Source organism: Triticum urartu, chromosome 5 (genome assembly GCF_003073215.2).
Source record: "Triticum urartu cultivar G1812 chromosome 5, Tu2.1, whole genome shotgun sequence".
Classification (NCBI taxonomy): Eukaryota; Viridiplantae; Streptophyta; class Magnoliopsida; order Poales; family Poaceae; genus Triticum; species Triticum urartu.
This window is the reverse complement of record NC_053026.1, coordinates 504,695,100-504,707,744: the sequence shown is the minus strand read 5'-3', so window position 1 is coordinate 504,707,744 and position 12,645 is coordinate 504,695,100.

The following is a 12,645-nucleotide window of genomic DNA, read 5'->3' as shown; positions in this document are numbered from 1 at the left end:
AGTGCTAAGCTAACGGAATGGGTCAAGTCAATCACATCATTCTCCTAATGATGTGATCCCATCAATCAAATGACAACTCATGTCTATGGTTAGGAAACATAACCATCTTTGATCAACGAGCTAGTCAAGTAGAGGCATACTAGTGACACTTTGTTTGTCTATGTATTCACACATGTATTATGTTTCCAGTTAATACAATTCTAGCATGAATAATAAACATTTATCATGATATAAGGAAATAAATAATAACTTTATTATTGCCTCTAGGGCATATTTCCTTCAGGTATCTCAATACCTAGTTCTATCTCGTTACTGGCAAGTCTCTTTACTCGATCTGTAATACATCATCTCGTAACTAACTCATTAGTTACAATGCTTGCAAGGCTTATAGTGATGTGCATTACCGAGTGGGCCCAGAGATACCTCTCCGACAATCGGAGTGACAAATCCTAATCTTGATCTATGCCAACTCAACAAGTACCATCGGAGACACCTATAGAGCACCTTTATAATCACCCAGTTACGTTGTGACGTTTGGTAGCACACAAAGTGTTCCTCCGGTAATCGAGAATTGCATAACCTCATAGTCATAGGAACATTTATGAGTCATGGAGAAAGAAATAGCAGTAAACTAAACGATCAAGTGCTATGCTAACGGAATGGGTCAAGTCAATCACATCATTCTCTAATGATGTGATCCCGTTAATCAAATGACAACTCATGTCTATGGTTAGGAAACTTAACCATCTTTGATTAATGAGCTAGTCAAGTAGAGGCATACTAGTGACACTCTGTTTGTCTATGTATTCACACATGTACTAAGTTTCCGGTTAATACAATTCTAGCATGAATAATAAACATTTATCATGATATAAGGAAATAAATAAATTATTGCCTCTAGGGCATATTTCCTTCAAGAGGATGCAACCATCACCGACGGTCGATATATGAGAGAGGAAGATCTTGACTGTTGTCGTGGGGGGTCGCTTCTCCTTCTTTCACGTGTGCTAAACATTTTGGTGTAATGCACTCAGGAGAGAAGGGAGGAGCGACCATCACCGATGGTTGCAATATTAGAGAGGGAGTGCCCAACCTATACACCACATGAAATGAGGGTTTTCAAAAAGACTCGACAGACCGAAAGTCAACCCATGATGAATAGTGGTATGTGTGTTGAGTTCCTGGTAATTGTCGTTGATTTTTAATCTTTGAATTATCAAAACAGGAAATGTCTGATGATGATAGGATCCCTGAGTGCGAGTACTGCACTGATGATGGGGGTATGTGTTGGAAATATGCCCTAGAGGCAAAAATATTATATTATTATATTTCCATATTCATAGTTAAGAGTTTATATTCCATGCTATAACTGCTATGATCCTGGAATATGCGATTCAGTACTCATATGCACGTGTGGAATGATAAATGGAATAAAATAGGTTCCTGGTCTCGCCTCTAAGACTGGCTCAAGTGTTGTTGGTGATCACGTTTTCCGAATCTTAGGATATCATTAAGTGTAACGATAGTCCTAAAACAACATTGAGGTTATGACGTTAGAAGAACGATCATATTGAATTGACCCAATACTTGTCTTTTATACTATGTGATTATATTGTCTAAAATCATCTGTTATAACACATAGTGTTAGCATGTGTTTTAGTTCCTCATACCATGAGAGAGTCTCGATAACTTCCTACTAGATGATGTGTAACGCCCCGAGCCCGTTGTGCCGGGTGTCTTCAGTTATTCGCCGTTGTTTCCTTGTCATTTGTTTGCGTGTCAAGCATTTCATATCATGTCATCATGTGCATCGCATTTGCATTTGTGTTCGTCTCATGCATCCGAGCATTTTCCCCGTTGTCCGTTTTGCAATCTGGCACTCCTATGTCCTCCGGCGCCCCCTTTTGCATCTTTTTGTGAGCGGGTGTTAAACTTTCTCGGAATGGACCGAGATTTTCCAAGCGGCCTTGGTACACCACCGGTAGACCACCTGTCAAGTTTCGTGCCATTGGGAGTTTGTTTGATACTCCAAGGGCTAACCGGGGAACCGTGAAGGCCTCGTGTGTGTTGCAGCCCAACACCCCTCCAAAGTGTCCCAATAAACCATCCAAACCCCCTCCATCCTCTCGGCCGTTCGATCATGATCGCGTGGCCGAAAACCGCACCTCATTTGGACTCTCCTAGCTCCCTCTACCTATAAATAGGTGCTCCCCTCCGAAATTCCCGCAGTCCAAAACCCTAACCTAGTCCCTCTCTGCCGCCGGACACGTCCGGGCGCAGCCGGACGCGTCCGCGCCGCCGCCCGCAGCCTACCAGGGGCTGCCACGTGTCCCCGCGCCGCCCCCGCGCCGCCGGACTGCCCGGGCCCACGCCCAGCCCCCGTGGCCCGATCATCCACTGCCGCCCGCACCCGCGCCTCGCGCCGCCCGCCTCCGCCGCACGTCGCCCCCGCCGCCGTGTTGGACCTCACCGGCGCCGCCCTGCACCATCCCCGGACCTCGTCGGCGCCGTCCCGTTCCTTCCTCCGCCGCGCCAGCGCCGGCGACCACGCCGACCATCACGCGCCCCAGCTCCGGCCAGCGAACTCCTTCCTCCGGCAAGTCCAACTCCGACGCCGACCGCCTCCTTCTTACACTCCGGCGAGCCTCGATCCGGTGAACCTCGGGCTCCGTGTCTCCTGGATCAGGATCTGAAACCCTAGGGTTGACTTCCTTTTTCCACTAAGTCTTTTATTTTTCGCATTCTGAAGCACTATCCATCATTCGTAGCTCCGTTTTGTGTGTGCCGTATAAACAATTGTTCATCTGGATGTGCTCTTCATTTTGTTCCATTGTGCCATGCTCGTTTGAGTCCATCTTGATGCCCAAATGGTTGATGCAAGACTGCTATATAATGTTAGTCCCTGTTTCTTATCAGATTATGTGCATTTGTCATTTTTGCCATGATTGTCGTGTGCCGTAGATGGGCATGAGCTCTACATGTGTTTTGGGCTATGCCATGCCATCTTTACAAGGGTGTATGCCATGTATTTTTGTGATCTTTGTGGTGACTAGCACATGCATGCAAAGTAGCTCTCGTGATATTGCTGATTTCAGGATCTCAGGATTTTGGCTAAGTCTTTATCTGCTGTTATTTTTATGCCATGTATTCATGTTGCTACAAAGAGATCCATGCTTCTTTTGAGTATGTTCAGTAAGTATGCTTTGGGCATATGGTTGTGCTCTACCCATCCATGCCCCTGTTTGCATATATGGAGTGCCCTAGCATGACTCAATATTGCTCTACTTTTGCTATAAAATGTTCCTGGCAGATTGTTTACATGTTAATCAATTTTGCCAAGGTTGTTGTAGTTGATCCATGCATGATATGAGCTTGTTATTGCTTTGGTTAGATTCATGATAATGTCTTCCTGCTGATGCTATGCTTATCTTGTCATGCAATGCCTTGTGTTGAGTGATTCGAGCTCGCACACATGCCTTCATATTTCTGTTTATGCCATGCCCAGTTTTTCTGCCAAGTCTGAATCTGTTAACGAACTTGCTATGTTTACATGGGTGCCATCATATCTTCTGTTCCCTTTTGGCTTATGGTCAGTAAGGGACTTTTGTTATATGCTCTGAGTAGATCCATGCCATGCCTTGTATTGGTATGATCTGATCCTGTAGCATGTTGTTATCTTGCTCTAAACTTTGCTTCCTGATGTTAATTCCTGGCTTGTTATTTTCACTAAGTCTGTGATGCTGATATCTTTTGCACTTTTGCCATGCTTGTTTGAACCTGCTCTTGTGTGATTTAGCCGTAGCTCAGTGTTCATCTTTTGTCAAGCATCTTGAGTAGATCTCTGCCATGTGCTTTGTTGCTATGTTGGAGTGCAGTAGCTTAGTTTGTTGTTGCATTCTAGGTGGCATCGTGCTGTTAATCGCAGAATTGTGCCATTCTTGTTTTGCTTGCCATTTGCAAACCGTGTCTCCGATTCCGGCGATCTTTATATCGATTTCGATCGGAATCATCCCATCTTTCCACCGGAACTCTTGGTTTTCCAAGTTGAGGCCTGATTCTATCTTTCCCTTCCAGCAGCACATGCATTGCATATCACATCTCGCATATCATGTCATGTTTTGCATCATGTTGCTTGCGCATTGTTCCGTGTTTTGATTGTCGGTTCTTTTGCTTGTGTTCTTGCCTTGGGTAGAGCCGGGAGACGATTACGTGATCGAGGAACCCGTTGAGTACACTTACGAGGATCAAGCTTTCGTCAACTCTGAGAACTTTGTAGGCAAGATGACCATACCCTTGAAATCACTTCTATCTTTGCTTGCTAGATGCTCGCTCTATTGCTATACCGCGATACCTACCACATGCTTTATTCATGCCTCCCATATTGCCATGTTCATCCTCTAACCCACCTTGTCCTAGCAAACCGTTGTTTGGCTATGTTACCGCTTTGCTCAGCCCCTCTTATAGCGTTGTTAGTTGCAGGTGAAGATGAAGTTTGTTCCATGTTGGAACATGGTTATTTTTGGGATATCACAATATCTCTTATTTAATTAATGCATCTATATACTTGGTAAAGGGTGGAAGGCTCGGCCTTATGCCTGGTGTTTTGTTCCACTCTTGCCGCCCTAGTTTCCGTCATACCGGTGTTATGTTCCTTGATTTTGCGTTCCTTACGCGGTTGGGTGATAATGGGAACCCCTTGACAGTTTGCCTTGAATAAAACTCCTCCAGCAAGGCCCAACCTTGGTTTTACCATTTGCCTCACCACCACCTACTTTTCCCTTGGGAGTCATGCTCCCGAGGGTCATCTTTATTTTAACCCCCCGGGCCAGTGCTTCTCTAAGTGTTGGTCCAACCTGGGCGATGTCCGGCGCCCCCTGGGCAACCAGGGTCTATGCCAACCCGACGTCTTGCCCATCCGGTGTGCTCTGAGAACGAGATATGTGCAGCTCCTATCGGGATTTGTCGGCACATTCGGGTGGCTTTGCTGGTCTTGTTTTACCTTTGTCGAAATGTCTTGTAACTGGGATTCCGAGTCTGATCGGGTCGTCCTGGGAGAAGGAATATCCTTCGTTGACCGTGAGAGCTTGTGATGGGCTAAGTTGGGACACCCCTACAGGGTTTTGAACTTTCGAAAGTTGTGCCCGCAGTTATGGGCAGATGGGAATTTGTTAATGTCTGGTTGTAGAAAACTTGACACTTAATTTAATTTAAATGCATCAACCGCGTGTGTAGCCGTGATGGTCTATTTTCGGCGGAGTCCGGGAAGAGAACGCGGTCTCGTGTAATGCTTGAACGTAAGTATCTTTCAGGATCACTTCTTGATCATTATTAGTTCTCGATCGAGCTTTGCCTCTCTTCTCGCTCTCTTTTGCGTAAGTTAGCCACCATATATGCTAGTGCTTGCTGCAGCTCCACCTCACTACCTTTGCGTACCTTTAAGCTTAAATAGTCTTGATCGCGAGGGTGTAAGATTGCTGAGTCCCCGTGGCTCATAGATACTTCCAAAACAGATGCAGGTGCCGATGATGCCAGTGCAGGGGACGCTACCGAACTCAAGTGGGAGTTCGATGAGGATACGGGTCGTTACTAAGTGTCTTTTCCGGATGATCAGTAGAGGAGCCCAGTTGGGTCGATCGGGGATCTAGCATTTGGGGTTGTCTTTATTTATTTTGGTTCCGTAGTCGGACCTTGTTTGTATTCTGGATATTGTATTATATTATGTATTGTTTGAAGTGGCGATTGTAAGCCAACTCTTTATCCCTTTCTTATTTAGTACATGGGATGTGTAAAGATTACCCCTCTTGCGACGTGCCTACTATGCGTCTATGCCTCTAAGTCGTGCTCCGACACATGGGAGATATAGCCACATTGTGGGTGTTACAAGTTGGTAATCAGAACCTTCCCCGACTTAGGAGCCCCCTGCTTGATCGAATCGCTGATGTTGTTGAGTCTAAAAGAAAATGGTTTGAGTCTTAGGATTATATATATCAGAGAGTAGGATTCTTTTAATCCTCAATCCCTTCGTCGCTCTGGTGAGGCATCCTAACGTAGAGTTTTGACTCTTCTCTCCTCAAATTTCACGAATTTTTTTAAGAGCACGTGGGTATTTCCGGCTTATTCTGCGAGCCAATCCTTTGTTTGTTTTGAGTAGTGGTATTCGAGTTGCTTCGAAGTCAAATGTTGATTCCTTACCTTTCCTAAGCGGTGTTCTGATACTCCTATGTGAATACCAATCCTTCTTGATGATCGAGATTGTCATGTCAATCCTTTTCAACTGGCGTGTTTCTCTTCAAGCGCATCCGATCATTTCAACATCTGCAATATCAATTATCAGTTCTTCTCAACGGTGCTCATTTCTTCCGCCCCAAGCTGCCGTTGTTTTCCCCCCCTCCCCCCCCTTTTCCTTCAAGGGTTCGGGTTTTTTTATCAACTATCACGTTATTGATGAGAAGTCTCTCCATTCTTTTCCGTCAATGTTCTTACTCGATGATTTCTCGTGGAGATGCTCAGAAGCTTCTAGTTCATTATCCTTCATTCTCTTTTCTTCTCTGGTGGATTCAATTCAAGCTTTGTTGATCATATCCTTTCCTTGTTTCAAATGCTTTCCCATGTCGGTGCACCTCATAATAATTCCCCGCTTGCTACTCAATTGTTTCGAAGTGCTGAAGATATCTCAGAAGGTTCGTCTTTTCATTCAGGATCCGTTCAAGCTATTTCGAGGTTGTTATCTCATTCATGCCATTTAATTCGACCGGTGCAATCTATCTTTTAAATCGTCCAACGGTGTATCTTTTGAGTGGGCCCTAACCCACAGGTCTTTTCCCAGGATCTTACCTGACTCTTCTAATTTTCCCGGAGCTATCCTCAAATCCTTTCAAAGTATGACGTAAGTATGAATTATCATCAGTCAAATGCCTTCTCCAAGATCTTTCAAATTCTTTTCCTCGTTGGCTCAATCTTTCTATTCTTGATTCCGGAGTGCCTAAATTATTCATGGTGGTGTTTCTCATCGTCAGTCTCTGCATTTGAAGGACGAAGAAGAGTTTCCTCCAAATCTTATCCGTTCTCTTCAAGATTCATGGTTCTAACCTTATGCTATCCTCTCATAATTATATCCGATTGTGAGAATTCTTTTACCCATCCGGAGCAATTCAAGAGTCTTTTCAGTTTGATTCTCCGAAGACCATCATCTCAGGATTATTCATTCCATCTTTCAACTCTCGTTTTTCAAATCATACCGGTGCACCATTCAAGTATTCTCTAATCAGTTCGCGATCTCTTTGTTCACTTGTATCTAAATTCTCTCAAGTATCTTTGTTCATATTCTAATTCTACCCGGTGTTTCTTTATCTTTTCTTCGTTCATTTTCAATTCTTACGGTGGTTCATTCAAGATTTCTTTTTCTTCGTTATCATATCAATTATATTCGTTGTTTCAAATCCTACCGGTGGATAGTTGAAGACCTTCCCAAGTTTGCGCTATATATATCTTAATCCTTTCTAGGAGAATAAGTAGTATGCCAAATCCATTGTTTGTCATCAATTAAATTGATGAAGGATAAGCATAATGTAATTCTTATTTTTGTTTCATCGAGTATATTCAACTCCTTATTCTGGAGGCTCATCAAATTCTTGATTTCATTTGTTCATCTTTATTTTCCGGAGTTCCAGGTCTTCCGCATTATCTCGTCATGAAGCTCCATCTAAATCATCGCAAGGCTTCACCTTGTGTTTTCAACTTCTCTTTCTTTTCGTTATCCTTTTTATTACCGGAGTTCTTCATGGAGGCTCTACATGGTGGTTCGTCAAGGATTCTTTTCATCTCTTCATTGTTCCCTATCAATCATTGTTTTCGGTGGCAGAATTTCACTCCAAATTTTGAGATGTTTTCCATAATCCACTACAAGCTTATTCTTTTCGTTGTTGATTTCCCAACAACCCCATGCAATCCTTCCTTGCAAGGATGCTTTCCAAGTTCATTTGCCGTATAAGTTGTCATTTTCTTCTCCGTTCCAACGATCTACTTTTGATTCCTTCATCTGGAGGCATTGTGATGTTGCTCTCCTCACTCATCATCTCGAATTGTGAGGATCGTGTTCTTTTCATGCTTATCCATTTAACCGAAGTGTTGTGCCCTCTACTCAAGTTCTTTTCATCTTATCAAGTCTTGCATCCCTTTTCAACCGGAGTGCTGTCCGAATTTGTTCTTTCTCGTTCCTCTATTTCTAACGGAGTGTTGTCAACTTCGTTCATCTTCGTTGTGTTCTTTATTTCAATTTGTTCAACCTCTCAAGGTTCATGGTTTCACTCATTATCAAAGAAGCAACTTAGTTTTACCTCTCCTCTTCATCTTCCGTTTTCCCTCCGGTGCCATCCTAGATCTCGGGACAAGATCCTTTCGTAGTGGTGGAGTGTTTGTAACTCCCCAAGCCCGTTGCACCAGGTGTCTTCCAGTTATTCCCTGTTGTTGCCTTGTCATTTGTTTGTGTGTCATGCATTTCATATCATGTCATCACGTGCATCGCATTTGCATTCGTGTTTGTCTCATGCATCCGAACATTTTCCCCGTTGTCCGTTTTGCAATCCGGCACTCCTATGTCCTTCGGCGCCCCCTTTTGCCTCTTTCCGTGAGCGGGTGTTAAACTTTCTCGGAATGGACCGATATTTGCCAAGCGGCCTTGGTACACCACCGGTAGACCGCCTGTCAAGTTTCGTGCCATTTGGAGTTCGTTTGATACTCCAACGGCTAACCAGGGAACCGTGAAGGCCTCGTGTGTGTTGCAGCCCAACACCCCTCAAAAGTGGCCCAATAACCCATCCAAACCCCCTCCAACCTCTCGGACGTTCGATCATGATCGCGTGGCCGAAAACCGCACCTCATTTGGACTCTCCTAGCTCCCTCTACCTATAAATAGGTGCTCCCCTCCGAAATTCCCGCAGTCCAAAACCCTAACCTAGTCCCTCCCCGCCGCCGGACGCGTCCGCGCCGCCGCCCGCAGCCTACCAGGGGCTTCCACGTGTCCCCGCACCGCCCCCGCGCCGCCGGCCCACCCGGGCCCGCGCCCGGCCCCCGTGGCCCGATCCTCCGCCGCCGCCTGCCGCCCACACCCGCGCCTTGCGCCGCCCGCCTCCGCCTCACATCGCCCCCACCGCCGTGCCGGACCTCCCCGGCGCCGCCCCGCACCATCCCCGGACCTCGCCGGCGCCGCCCCGCTCCTTCCTCCGCCGTGCCGGCGACCACGCCGACCACCGCGCGCCCCAGCTCCGGCCGGCGAACTCCTTCGTCCGGCAAGTCCAACTCCGACGCCGGCCGCCTCCTTCTTCCACTCCGGCGAGCCTCGATCCGGTGAACCTCGGGCTCCGCGTCACCCGGATCTGGATCTGAAACCCTAGGGTTGACTTCCTTTTTCCACTAAGTCTTTTATTTTTCGCATTCTGAAGCACTATTCATCATGTCATAACTCTGCATTCGTAGCTCCGTTTTGCGCGTGCCTTATATCAAATTGTTCGTATGGATGTGCTCTTCATTTTGTTCCATTGTTCCATGCTTGTTTAAGTCCATGTTGATGCCCAAATGGTTGATGCAAGAGTGCTATATAATGTTAGTCCCTGTTTCTTATCAGATTATGTGCATTTGTCATTTTTTCCATGATTGACGTGTGCTGCACATGGGCATGAGCTCTACATGTGTTTTGGGATATGCCATGCCATCTTTACAGGGGTGTATGCCATGTATTTTTGTGATCTTTGTGGTGACTAGCACATGCATGCAAAGTAGCTCTCGTGATATTGCTGATTTCAGGATCCCAGGATTTTGGCCAAGTCTTTGTCTGTTGTTATTTGTATGCGATGTATTCATGTTGCTGTAGAGAGATCCATGCTTCTTTTGAGTATGTTCAGTAAGTATGATTTGGGCATATGGTTGTGCTCTACCCATCCATGCCACTGTTTGCATTTATGGAGTGCCCTAGCATGACTCAATATTGCTCTACTTTTGCTATGAAATGTTCCCGGCAGATTGTTTACATGTTAATCAATTTTGCCAAGGTTGTTGTAGTTGATCCATGCATGATATGAGCTTGTTATTGCTTTGGTTAGATTCATGATAATGTCTTCCTGCTGATGCTATGCTTATCTTGTCATGCAATGCCTTGTGTTGAGTGATTCGAGCTCGCAAACATGCCTTCATATTTCTGTTTATGCCATGCCCAGTTTTTCTGCCAAGTCTGAATCTGTTATCGAACTTGCTAAGTTTACATGGGTGCCATCATATCTTTTGTGCCCTTTTGGCTTATGGTTAGTAAGGGACTTTTGTTATATGCTTTGAGTAGATCCCTGTCATGCCTTGTATTGCTATGATCTGATCCTGTAGCATGTTGTAATCTTGCACTAAACTTTGCTTCCTGATGTTAATTCCTGCCATGTTGTTATTTTCACTAAGTCTGTGATGCTGGTATCTTTTGCACTTTTGCCATGCTTGTTTGAACCTGCTCTTGTGTGATTTAGCCGTAGCTCAGTGTTCATCTTTTGTCAAGAATCTTGAGTAGATCGTTACCATGTGCTTTGTTGATATGTTGGAGTGCAGTAGCTTAGTTTGTTGCTGCATTCTAGGTGGCATCGTGCTGTTAATCGCAGAATTGTGCCATTCTTGTTTTGCTTTCCATTTGCAAACCGTGTCTCCGATTCCGGCGATCTTTATATCGATTTCGACCGGAATCATCCCATCTTTCCAGTGGCACTCTTGGTTTTCCAAGTTGAGGCCTAATTCTATATTTCCCTTCCGAAGCACGCACATGCATTGCATATCACATCTCGCATATCATGTCATGTTTTGCATCATGTTGCTTGCGCATTGTTTCGTGTTTTGATTGTCGGTTCTTTTGCTTGTGTTCTTGCCTTGGGTAGAGCCGGGAGACGAGTACGTGATCGAGGAACCCGTTGAGTACGCTTACGAGGATCAAGCTTTCGTCAACTCTGAGAACTTTGCAGGCAAGATGACCATACCCTCGAAATCACTTCTATCTTTGCTTGCTAGATGCCCGCTCTATTGCTATACCGCGATACCTACCACATGCTTTATTCATGCCTCCCATATTGCCATGTTCAACCTCTAACCCACCTTGTCCTAGCAAACCGTTGTTTGGCTATGTTACAGCTTTGCTCAGCCCCTCTTATAGCGTTGTTAGTTGCAGGTGAAGATGAAGATGAAGTTTGTTCCATGTTGGAACATGGTTATTGTTGGGATATCACAATGTCTCTTATTTAATTAATGCATCTATATACTTGGTAAAGGGTGGAAGGCTCGGCCTTATACCTGGTGTTTTGTTCCACTCTTGCCGCCCTAGTTTCCGTCATACCGGTGTTATGTTCCTTGATTTTTGCGTTCCTTACGCGGTTGGGTGATAATGGGAACCCCTTGACAGTTCGCCTTGAATAAAACTCCTCCAGCAAGGCCCAACCTTGGTTTTACCATTTTCCTCACCACCACCTACTTTTCCCTTGGGAGTCACGCTCCCCAGGGTCATCTTTATTTTAACCCCCTGGGGCCAGTGCTTCTCTAAGTGTTGGTCCAACCTAGGCGATGTCCGGTGCCCCCTGGGCAACCAAGGTCTATGCCAACCCGACGTCTTGCCCATCCGGTGTGCTCTGAGAACGAGATATGTGCAGCTCCTATCGGGATTTGTCGGCACATTCGGGTGGCTTTGCTGGTCTTGTTTTACCTTTGTCGAAATGTCTTGTAACCGGGATTCCGAGTCTGATTGGGTCGTCCTAGGATAAGGAATATCCTTCGTTGATCGTGATAGCTTGTGATGGGCTAAGTTGGGACACCCCTGCAGGGTTTTGAACTTTCGAAAGTCGTGCCCACAGTTATGGGCAAATGGGAATTTGTTAATGTCTGGTTGTAGAAAACTTGACACTTCATTTAATTTAAATGCATCAACCGCGTGTGTAGCCATGATGGTCTATTTTCGGCGGAGTCCGGGAAGAGAACACGGTCTCGTGTCATGCTTGAACGTAAGTAGCTTTCAGGATCACTTCTTGATCATTATTAGTTCTCGATCGAGCTTTGCCTCTCTTCTCGCTCTCTTTTCCGTAAGTTAGCCACCATATATGCTAGTGCTTGCTGCAGCTCCACCTCACTACCTTTGCCTACCTTTAAGCTTAAATAGTCTTGATCGCGAGGGTGTAAGATTGCTGAGTCCCCGTGGCTCACAGATACTTCCAAAATAGATGCAGGTGCCGATGATGCCAGTGCAGGGGACGCTACCGAACTCAAGTGGGAGTTCGATGAGGATACAGGTCGTTACTACGTGTCTTTTCCGGATGATCAGTAGAGGAGCCCAGTTGGGTCGATCGGGGATCTAGCATTTGGGGTTGTCTTTATTTATTTTGGTTCCGTAGTCGGACATTGTTTGTATTCTGGATATTGTATGATATTATGTATTGTTTGAAGTGGCGATTGTAAGCCAACTCTTTATACTTTCTTATTCAGTACATGGGATGTGTAAAGATTACCCCTCTTGCGACATGCCTACTATGCGGCTATGCCTCTAAGTCGTGCTCCGACACGTGGGAGATATAGCCGCATCGTGGGTGTTACACAACGGGCTTTGAGGTTTCTCAAACGTCATATGTAAGAAGGTGA